A 12,483-nucleotide genomic window follows, 5' to 3' on the forward strand; every position below is an offset into this window, starting at 1 on the left:
GACCCCGTATCTGGCACGCTTGCTGGGAAGATACTGTTTAAAAGACAAGCGACCAGAAAACTTAATCAGGAACTCATCAATGCAGACAACTTGATGGGGAGTAAACAAGGCTGCAAAACGTTCATTTGGTTTACGAGGGGGCGAATTTTGTAGAGCCGATCGTATCCAGGGTCTCCACGAGGACGACAGAGTTCATTGTTGATGAAGTGCATGAACCTCAAGATCTGCTCGTATCATGCCCTGGCCATGGAGGCAGAGAACATGGGCATATGGTGAATCGGGTCAGTGGACCAATATGACTGCAACTCACTCCTTTTAGTTATGCCCATGTCAAGGCATAGGCCCAGAAAGGTCTTAAATTTGGAAACCATAATTGGTTTCCAATCTCTGGCAAGGGAGGACTGGGAACTAGTGGTGATGAATTGACGAGCATACAAATTGCTTTGGTCCACAATAGATCTATAGAGATCTTCTGTGAAAAACAGCGAATAAAAATCAAGTGACAAAAAATCAACTGTTTCCACCTGAATGCCGGGTTGGCCAGTGAATGGGGGAAGTACGGGTGCTGCAGAAGTGGTGGGCTCCCAATCAGGATTGGTAAATTCTGCAGGAAGGACACTATGGGCATGACGGGGTCTTTGTCTTCTTGGTGGCAGCGGGACACTACTTGTCCTTGCCACCTCGCCAGCTTGAACTGCACTTATGGGACTCGTCACGTCACCATGTGATACTGCAGTGCTTGATTTACGACCAGGGTGTACTAGGCCGCTGGTGCTTGCCAGTTCACCAGAAGGATGAGCGGCACTAGTACTTCTCTGCTCCATACGAGAGCCCTGTGGATCTTGCACCTCAACAACAACAGAAGATGATTGGGGTCTGGTACACCTGACCTTGGCAGGGACCACAACTCCGTCATCAGAGCTATCTGTCGTCGACAGGATCGTATTCTGAGCCTGAATCTGACAGATGAGTGACTTCCTCTTCACTATCTGTCATGCTCAGAAATGTGTAGGCCTCTTCACTACTGTACCTTCGATTTGCCATTTTGGGCTCTAAATTTACTGGTGAGACTCACAGGAAAAAAAGCTCCTAGGCTGTCAGCAACTGTATCAAACACTACCAAAAAAACTGTTAGCGATCACAGGGATCAGGCCTAACTTTGCGAACGCCGCAGTTATGTGTTTAGTGTTTTGTAAGTGACAGTGATCGATCGATACTGCACTTGGGTGGGCTGGGTGGAGGGGCAAAACGCAGGTGCTAGCAGGTATCTGGGCTGATCCCGCTAACACTGCGTTTTTGGGAACCTTAAACGCTGGGGACACTAGTACAGATCTGATCAGATCAGATAGTGATCCGTTCAGATACTATACCACTAAGGGAGGTGTATACTGTGTGCATGGATGTTAGCGCTACTGGCACTAATCTGATGCTGCCTGGGTTGACGCAGACCCTATCTGACACTAAAACCTAACTGATATCACCCGCCAGGCGATCAGGGGGTTAAACCTTTATTGGGTAATAAACAGCGGGTATAAAAAACAAACTAACCAGCGTCAACCGTAACACTTATACGGTGATCACTGGTGAAAGTGTTAACTAGGGGGCAATCAGGGGGTTAAAACCTTTATTAGGTAGTATTATGGGGGTACCTGATGCTATAAAAAGCTGACGGTGAACCTAAATAACTAACTGGCTAACTAGCGTCACCCGTGACACTTATACGGCGATCAGAAAAATGATCAATTAGTGACACTGGTGACAGGGGCTGAAAGGGTTAACTGGGGGCAATCAAGGGGTTAAACCTTTATTAGGGGGGTTAGGGGGGTACCCTAGACCTAAAGGGGCCCACCACTAACAGCCCTAACACTTGACACAAATGACACCAATGCAGTGATCAGTAAAAAAATCAAAACTGCTATTGGTGTCATTGTGACAGGGGGTGACAGGGGGTGCAGGGGGGGTGATCGGGGGTTGACTGGGGGGTGATTTGTGTGCTTACATGTACTGGTGTAAGTGAGCTGTTGGTGCAAACTCACTGTGATGTTTTCTCTCCTCAGGCTTCGGACGAAAAGACCGACACGAGGAGAGATGACATCACTTCCTCTGCTTCTATTTACATTTCAGAAGCAGAGGAAGCTTCTCATTCGTCAGGAGCAATCGCGAGGGGGTGGCCATGATTTGGTGGCCTCCCCCTCAGCACGGATCGCTGCTGGAAGGAAGCCGATCGCCGCATGGAGGCAGGGACGTACGCCCATATGCCTGCCCTTGCCATTCTGTCAACGCACATCGTATGCCGTGAGGCATTCGGCAAGTGGTTAAAGTTTTGTTCTCCTATTATCTTGATAGGTTATTGCAGAATGTAAAAATGTGCTTCAATTTGGACAGTGTGTATTCATAATTTTGTATTATGACACTTCTTACCTATCCAGTGGGCTGCCAATAGTATAAGTAAGGAGGGGCTGGCCAAAGTAACACACATTATTTATTTATTATTATTTATTTACAATGAGCCATCAGAGGGGGTGAGGAATCTGATAAGTGGACCTTATACTTTTGTCTTTAAATACACAATTCAAGAAATGTTATACTTATGTTGGCCAAGAATGTTTGTGTCTAATCTGCTTGCAATGTTATGTGCAAAAGTACTAATTATTTTTTTTTTCTTGTTTGACTCCACAGTTTCCTTTAAACACACAGGAATGGCAGACTGTGTCTTCCCAGTTTGCCCAGCATTGGGACTTCCCCAACTGCGGAGGGGCAATAGATGGGAAGCATGTCCACATAGTCCCACCCCCCAACTCGGGGTCATACTATTACAATTGTAAGGGGTTTAATAGTATTGTGCTGTTGGTGGTGGTGTCTGCAGCATACGAGTTCCTGTATGTGGATGTGGGGAAAAATGGCCGGATTTTGGATGGTGGCGCCTCGCCCACACAGAATTCTTCAGACATCTCCAGAATGGCGGCTTGGGCTTGCCACCTCCGGAAGACAACGTGGCAGAACTCCCATTTGGCTTCGTGACTGATGAAGCGTTTGGGCTGGGTGACCATCTGATGCGGCCGTGCCCCATGAGGACCCTCACCCGGACCAGAGGGTTTTTAATTACCGGCTGGCCAGAGCCAGAAGAGTGGTGGAGAATGCCTTTGGAATAATGGCCAGCAGGTTCCACCTATTTCTCACAGCAATCAACATGGCAGAATATAAACTGAATCATATTGTCCTTGCATGCCGCATACTCCATAATTATTTAAGGAAAATGCAACAAACTATGTGGCCTCAGTTGGGATTGAGGCCGGTTTTCCTGATCCAATAACCCTGATGGCACTTGAAACTGGCCGTCCTGGCTTGCCCCCCCAAAGTGCCCGCAAACAAAAGTACTGAGTACTTTGCGGGTAGGGGGGCCATTGTAATGCCAGACAATGTGTGAAACATTTTTTAAATACATTTTTTTGGTATAAACTGAACTCATATTTCATTTGATTTACTGCTTGTGTTTCTTTTAGCTGTCTCCTAGGTTTTCCAATGGGCTTTTCTTTTTTGCCATTTTCTTCCATAGTGCAAATGTAATTTATTTGATACATGAGGTGACAATCTCTTCTTCAGCTAACTATTATGCTGTGGGTGTGCTACACACACACACATTGTTTTTGTTGTTAACCCCTTCCCGACCGGCGCACGCCGATGTACGTCGGCAGAATGGCACGGCTGGGCAAATGGACTTACAGGTACGTCCATTTAAATTTCCGGCCATGCCATTGCGTGCGCGCGCCGGCCGGGAGCTCCGTGAGTCGGGTCGCGGGTCCCGCGGACTCGATCGCCGCGGGGATACCCGTGATCGCCTCACGGAGGGGACAAACGGGGAGATGCTGATGTAAACAACATCTCCCCGTTCTGCCTAGTGACAAGTGTCACTGATCTCTGCTCCCTATCATCGGGAGCAATGATCAGTGTAGTGACACTGCTAGCCCATCCCCCCTACAGTTAGTAATCACTTCCCAGTACTGACTTAACCCCTCCCCGCCCCCTAGTGGTTAACCCCTTCACTGCCAGTGTCATTTACACAGGAATCAGTGCATTTTTTATAGCACTGATTGCTGTATAAATGACAATGGTCCCAAAAATGTGTCAAAAATGTCCGACATGTCCGCCATAATGTCGCAGTCACAATAAAAATCACTGATCGCCGCCATTACTAGTAAAAAAAAATTATTAATAAAAATGCCATAAAACTATCCCCTATTTTGTAAACGCTATAACTTTTGTGCAAACCAATCAATAAACGCTTATTGCGATTTTATTTTACCAAAAATATGTAGAATACGATCGGCCTAAACTGAGGAAAAAAAATGTTTTTTTATATATTTTTGGGGGATATTTATTATAGCAAAATGTAAAAAATAATGCGTTTTTTCAAAATTGTCGCTCTTATTTTGTTTATAGCGCAAAAAATAAAAATCGCAGAGGCGATCAAATACCACTAAAAGTAAGCTCTATTTGTGGGAAAAAAGGACGCCAATTTTGTTTGGGAGACACGTCGCATGACAGCGCAATTGTCAGTTAAAGCGTTGCAGTGCCGTATCGCAAAAAACGCTCTGGTCAGGAAGGGGGTAAAATCTTCCGGGGCTGAAGCGGTTAATGTATGTAATGCATTAATGAAAAAAAGCATCCTTTTCAGCTCCATGAATTAATTGCTTTGAGTCCCTAAAATGGCCTGATTGTGGCAAATTTTAGAGCACAGTGGGGTTATTTACTAAAGGAAACTCCACTTTGCACTACAAGTGCACTTGAAAGTGCACAGAAACTGCACTGAAAGTGCACTTGTAGTACAAAGTGGATTTGCCTTTAGTACATACCCCATTGTCACTGTAACTGAAACAATTTACTCCAAAAACTGGTATTGAGCATTGAAAGAGGAAGCCACACATTGTTGAGTATAGAACATTTTACTCCGTGCACATTCACATGTGCATTATGAAAGGGTTTTTTAACAAACCAACATCTTTGTTGTATAACATTTATGTTTGACAGTAGAAATTCCGATCGTGTGTATGCGGCATAATAGGGGAGAGACAGTTGGTGGACTGCTGAGCCAGAAGCGTTCACATCCAGAGCTTACTATGTTATTGGAGTGAGACTGTGCATTTACACTCACTTGGATGCTGCTACCATCAAAGGAACCAAGCAAGCTTGAGGAGAGGGGTACCACTGGCTTTGTAAGAGATTGCTAAGTCAGATTTGCCGCCATTACCATGGATTTCACAGGAGGAAGCCCTTGAGCGTCCAGGGTTCCAGACACCAGAGAAAGGGAGGAGGCTTCACAGGGGACTGCATCTCCTCTTAAAGGGACACCGCTACCCTATTTTGGGATTTTCACCCCTCTTCCATTGGATTACAAACTTATTTGAGCGCTCCAATGCAGAACTTGTTTAGTACCACACTGGCCAGTGGGAGAGGTTGTAAAGAGACTCTAAAACTTTTAGCCTCTAGACAAGTATCACCTGTATTTAAGGACCACTAAGAGTCGGGATTTGGTGTGTTAGGTCCAGAAATACTAAATGTTCATGCATTGTTTTGTTTTACTATACAAATTTGCTTTACTTTGTGACTGCCTACTGCTGTTGACACTGTTGCTTTCTTGGGTGTGTGGCCAGAATAAATTTTCCTTCTTCAGCTCTGGAGTGTTGGAGGGTGTGGCAGTGCAAGAAAGGGTTGTTGTCATCCTGAATCAGGGAACCCATACATCAATGGCTCCTTTGTGGGTAATTGCTACATGTAGACCTTACACACCCAGATCCAATTTTGCTTCAATTGACCAAGTGGACTAACTTGAGTCAGGTTCTGCAATGTACAGTATTATACGTGTTTAATGGTCAATATTATGGAGCATACACAATAATAGTGAAGTGGTTGGGTTGCTACTATATCTTTGTCACTGGGTCTTATGCTTTGTTTAATTACGAAACTTTGTGAGATAGGGGTTGTAAGAAACTTTTTATCTTTTGTTAGATGTATTTTAATGTGGCCTACTGAGCCTGGAGTTTGCCCCAATGAGGTCCAGTGCACGTGCACTGCCGGCAGATGGTGACTCACCATAGAATCTAATGGGTCCGCATGGCACATGCACTGCATTGATGAGGGATTTCTATCATCTACTAGTCAACAATGATTCCCATCAGCAGACATCACATAGGCCGGTCTGTTTTACTGCTGAGTGCAATTGATCTGTCATTTCAGCCTAATTGTTTTGGTATCACTTATTAAAACCCTACATTGCCAAGTGTGTTTTTAAAGCTTCCAACTGAATTTTATTAATGAGAAAAAGGAAAATTCCTAAATGTTTCACAAAAAATGAGACACAACTGATTTACAAACTGCAAACAATGTATATAAAAGAAACAGAACACTGCAAACATCTATTTAAAAAAACTGATTTTGTGTCCAATTGTATTACTGAAATACCTAAAAACAAAATCCCAAAATATAAAATTATCCATATCATTCCCATAGCCCATTTGTAGCAATAACACAAAAGAAAAACTGCAGACAAAACACAGCTATTCGTTTCTATACTATAATCACAACATACTCTTTTGTATTTAGTAATATTCAAATAATTAGGGTTTAACCCTTCCCCTGCCAAAGCCATTTTTCCCCATTTTTTTTTTTTTAAATGCACATTTTGGCCCAGAAGATTACTTAAAACTCCTAAAACATGAAATATTTTCTTAAAGCAGACACCCTGTAAAATTATATAGTGGCAGGTGAATTTATTTATGTCACACAATAATTGCATCACTGTTTAACAAATCTATATTATTATTTTAACAGAACAAAAACAATATAATACCCATTTTTTAATTTTTTTGTAAAATATAACATATGAGGTTGCATTAAGTAAACAGGTATCAAATATGTAAAGCCTCAAAATTGCGTGCGACCCATGAAACAGCAAAACATTTTGTTATCCAAAATTGTCCATACATGATGTTATAAAAGCTCAGTTAGCATTACAGTGAATGATGGCCCTAAAATTTGTGTTCTCACTCTGGCATGTGTGAGGATACCTAACTTGTGATGCAATTGTTTTGACACTTTTGCACACTGTACATGGGGGGTGGGGTTACATTTTTCTTTATTTATTTTATTTTTTTTTTTTTTGTATTTCCTTTTTTTTCCTGTTCAAATGTTTTATGGAACAATTTACATACGGATAATCATAAAATATATGAAGTAATAGTGAAATAATTCCAGCCTCCACGCAGGGAGGTCAGTGAGTATTAGCCACAAAGCAAAACAAGCAAGAGCTACATAACTATTTGTATTAATGCTAAGATAGAGGTTCTCTGAGTTTAAAGTGTTGGTAAACCCTCGCTTTTAAAAAAAATAAAAAAAAACAAACATGTCTATACTTACCTGCTCTGTGCAATGGTTTTGGAGAGAGCAGCCCCAATCCTCTTCTTCTGGGGTGCCCCACCGGCGCTCCAAGCCCCTGCTCTTCATCAGGCGCCCCCATGGAAAGCTCCTGAGTCCCATTGCTGCATCCATTGACACAGACAGTGGGACCCGACCCCACCCCCCCGCACCCGAGTCACAGCTTTTGATTGACAGCCGCGGGAGCCAATGGCTCCCACTGCTATCAATCTGTCCAATGAGGAGAGCGAAAGCGGCTGGAGCTGCTGCACTTGTGCACATTGCTGAATCAGATCAGGCTCAGGTAAGAAAAATAGAGGGGGGGGGGGAGCTGCAGCCCAGAAGGTTTTTCACCTTAATGCATAGTCTTTGCACGTATTTCTGCTTGCATAAGAAGAAAGCAAAGTGCAGGCATCTTCCAAGACCTGGTGATCGTTTGCTTCGCTTTTTTTCCTTTTTTTTTTTTTTTAACAAAGCTCTATTGCTATCATAAAGGTGCTGATAAGCCCCCCTATGTGATAGCATAGTACAGTTGGCAGATTCTTAGTGAGGAGGTATCAGGGGTCTATTAAACCCCTAATGCCTCCTGTTGAAGCTGATCGAACACACACCTCTTTGGTAAGAGTTTTATAGCTCTGAACTCAGAAGTGCTAAGAGCTGAATGCTTTTAGGTTCGTACTAAAGAGAGTTCAGCGAATTGATATTTGCTAATCTCCCACCAATCTCCATCCTGACATCTGCCATGGAAGTCCTGGGCCCCCAGGAGGGACAAGTAAGCCCGGGACACACGGCAGGGGGAGGATGTCAGGGACCTTCAGTCACATGTAGAAAAGGCTAAGCAGCTTTAGCGCCTGAATTACTTCTACTAGATAACTGGCATTCAGGAGTAAAAATGTAAACAAATTACAGGCTGCTTTAGAGCATGGGAGTTTGTTTACATGTCGTCATGATTATGTTGGTGGCAGCAAAATTGAATCTTTAGTTTAAATTAGCTAAATACATTCCAGGTGCATCAAAATAAGAGGCGTTTAATGTTATACAATTTGTTTTCTATCTAAAGCAGCCCCAGAGTATAAAAACATGTCCAGTGCCAACAACTGCAAAGTGGTCCCCTTGCTTTCTTTGAAGAGACAGTGATCAAATTTTAGAGGTCTGACACACCCTCTAATGATTCAGAGCTACAACTCCACAATGAGTAAAGCTCATGCTGCCTGCTGATTGGAGAGATCTAGATCTGAATCAGAAGAGGGCATGATGGACCTCTGCAATGATATCACTAATTCACCACAGAGAGCAAGGGTCCTTTTCTGTAACATGCTGGCAGAGCACAGGCTTTTCTGCTGAGGCTGTGTCTAATTTTTAGGGAAGGAAAACAAACTGTAATGCTGGCCATACACTATACGAAAAATCGGCCGAAATTCGGTCATTTAGACCATTCTTTTTTCGGCCAGTTAATGGGCACAAAATTGATAATCGTTTGGACGTTTTTGAGCCAAAAAAACGAAGGACAAGTTTGGAAATTTTCTGCCGAACTAACGATAAATTGAAAGGTTAATATGTTTCTCGTCCGAACTGTGTGCACTAGGTATATGTAAAAAAACGAACAAAAAATGTATTTATTTATGTCCACTGAATGATTTATCGGTCATTACATGATGGCACCATCGTTTGTGCTCACGGCCGAACGTTCGTTTTTCGAAAATGGGTTCGGCCTGGAATGTAATTAGCCGATTTCAACTGGAGGTTGAACATGCTCCCCACCACCAGGGTCTTGAAGTTTGGATCTGGTAATGAAAACTAGCTGGACAGCGGGCTTGAACCCATCTGAGGCAGACTAAACAGGGGCATCACAGTCAGGTAGGGCATCAAGCAGGGGAGAATCAGCGGCAAGCTGGGTATCCGGCTGGTAAGCATCAGTGGCAAGCTGTATGTCAGGCAGGAAAGCATCAGCGGCAAGCTGGGCATCAGGCAGGAAAGCATCAGCAAGAAGCTGGGCATCAAGCAGGAAAGCAACAGCGGCAAGCTAAACATCAGGCAGGAAAGCATCAGCGGCAAGCTAGACATCAGGCAGGAAAGCATTAGCAGCAAGCTGGGCATCAGGCAGGAAAGCATCAGCTGCAAGCTGGGCATCAATCAGGAAGGCCTCAGCTGCAAGCTGGGCATCAGGCAGGAAAGCATCAGCGGCAAGCTGGGCATCAGGCAGGAAGGCATCAGTGGCAAGCTGGGCGTCTGGCAGGAAGTATTAGCGTCAAGCTGGGCATCAGAAACCGAATCAACAGGCACCGAATCAGCCGGCTGGGTAACGGGCACCGGATCAGCAGGCTGGATAACGGGCACCGGATCAGCAGGCTGGGAAATAGGCGTCGGATCAGCAGGCTGGATAACGACACCGGATCAGCAGGCTGGGTAACGGCACTGGATCAGCAGGCTGGGTAATGGGCACCAGATCATCAGGCTGGGTAACGGGCACCGGATCAGCAGGCTGCGCAGAAGGCACCAGGTCATCAGGCTGGGCAGCGGGCACTGGGTCATCTGTCACCGGATCAGCGGGCACAAGTCATCCGTCGTCAGATCAGCGGGCATGGGTCATCCGTCGCCAGATCAGCAGGCACCAGGTCCTCAGGCTGGGCAGCGTGCACCGGGTCATCAGGCTGGGCAGTGGGCACTGGGTCATCCATCACCAGATCAGCAGGCACCGGGTCATCCATCACCAGATCAGCAGGCACCAGGTCATCAGGCTGGGCAGCACCAGATCAGCAGGCACCGGGTCATGCATCACCAGATCAGCAGGCACCGGGTCATCAGGCTGGGTAGCGGGCACTGAGTTATCAGGCTGGGCAGTGAGCACCGGGTCATTAGGCATCAGGTCATCAGGCCGGGGAGCAGGCACTGTGTCAAAAGGCTGGGCGCAGGCACCGGGTCATCAGGCTGGGTGGCAGACGCCAAGTTATCAGGCACATGATCAGCAGGTACCGGGTCATCAGGCACTGGATCAGCAGGCTGGGCAGTGAGTAAAGGCACATCAGGCTGGGCAGCGAGCAGAGGCACATCAGGCTGGGCAGCGAGCAGAGGCACATCAGGCTGGGCAGCGAGCAGAGGCACATCAGACTGGGCAACGGGCAGAGGCACATCGGGCTGGGCAGTGGGCAGAGGCATATCAGGCTGGGCAGTGAGCAGAGGCACATCAGGCTGGGCAGCGGGCAGAGGCACATCAGGCTGGGCAGCGGGCATAGGCACATCAGGCTGGGCAGCAGGCATGGAACCACCAGGCAGGGCATCAGGAACAGGATCAGTGAGGTCAATTTGATTAGCCAGCAAAGAGTCCATAGGGCCAAATTGTTTGGTGGACAGAGAACCAGTACTGTCAGGTGGGATAGCAACAAGCAGATCTGAAGCAGAAGGTCCAATTATTATAGGCTGAACCAAAGTGGCAGGTGTGGTGGCAGGCCTGGCTGGAGCGATTTGAACCATGGCAGGCTGGGCTGTAGTAGCTAGCGTAGAGGCAGACTGGAACAGATTGGCTGGTGTGGAGGCAGGATTGGATAGTGTCAAGATTGTGCGGGTTGGGAAAACTTCTATTTCTTTTTAGTTTTAGCCACCATTTTGTATGTGGATGCAGGGCTGTAGTGGGTGCAGATGATGGAAGGGAAGAGTGGGGGGAGGTAAAAAAGAGGAAGCCGTTGCTGAGGAATTTTTGTGGGATTGTTGGAGGCAGCAGAGAAGAGGTAGAAGGGTTAAAGGCAGGGTAGGTGCAGCAGGTGGAAACAGGGTACTTATACTTAGTTGGAAGCAGGTTATATTGGGCTGCAACTGTGGTTGCTGTGGGTGAAGGAGAGAAAGACATTTTAGCGGGCAGATGTCTAGCCACAGGAATAGGTGGTTGCAAACTGACAGAGGCTGGGTACAAAATATCTGACCATGCCTGTAGTAATAGTTGCACAACATTTAATTTACATACTGCCTGTCGGACCAGAGATTGCATTGCATTAACACATTCTACTAGCACCTGTTGGGAACATGCTGAGTAGTGTTAAAAGAAAAAGGCTGAGTCATCCTCCAACAACCAAACCAAAACCACGGATTCCACCTGAGCCACACTAAAAGGAGGCGAATAATCACCATCACTAGGGACACTAGAAAAAGCCAAATCTGCACAGATTTGAACGAGTGGCTGAATCTCCTCAAACAAAAATCTGCCTTGATCAACAAAAGCATGAGCCAGACGGATGCATTCCAACAATTGCTCCCTAGTCTGCTCTTTCAAAGTTTGGTGGCAATAATCCCTGTCTTCTGTTGCGAGTAGAGAGAAATAAAAAAACCTCCTCAAATTGCATCTTGCAGCAATTAAGCAAGTGCTCTGCCCTAATTCCCAAGTGCAGCCAATCTGATTGTATACGGAGCTGTAAACTCCCGACCGGACCTGTGATGCTAAGTTGTATACTCCTGACCTGTTAATGCTGAGCTGTATACTCCTAACCTGTGATACTGAGCTGTATACTCCTGATCTGTAATGCTGAGCTGTATACTCCTGACCTGTGATGCTGAGCTGTATACTCTTGATCTGTGATGCTGAGCTGTAAACTCCTGACCTGTAATGCTGAGCTGTATACTCCTGACCTGTGATGCTGGACTGTATACTCCTGATCTGTAATGCTGAACTGTATACTCCTTATCTGTCATGCTGAGCTGTATACCCCTGACCTGTAATGCTGAGCTGTATACTCCTGACCTGTAATGCTAAGCTGTATACTCCTGACCTGTAATGCTGAGCTGTATACTCCTGACCTGTGATGCTGGATTGTATACTCCTGATCTGTAATGCTGAAATGTATACTGATCTGTAATGCTGAGCTGTACACCCCTGACCTGTAATGATGAGCTGTATACTTCTGACCTGTGAACGCTGCAGTATATACTCCTGCCCTGTAATGCTGGGCTATGTACTCCTGACCTGTAATGCTTGGCTATATACTCCTGACCTGTGAACTTTAGTTACTCCTGACCTGGATAAGTTCATATTTTTACATTGACATTTGTATTATTATATTTTTCTAAGGGCCGGTTCACACCAGA

This window comes from Aquarana catesbeiana, linkage group LG08 (assembly GCF_042186555.1).
Source record: "Aquarana catesbeiana isolate 2022-GZ linkage group LG08, ASM4218655v1, whole genome shotgun sequence".
Classification (NCBI taxonomy): domain Eukaryota; kingdom Metazoa; phylum Chordata; class Amphibia; order Anura; family Ranidae; genus Aquarana; species Aquarana catesbeiana.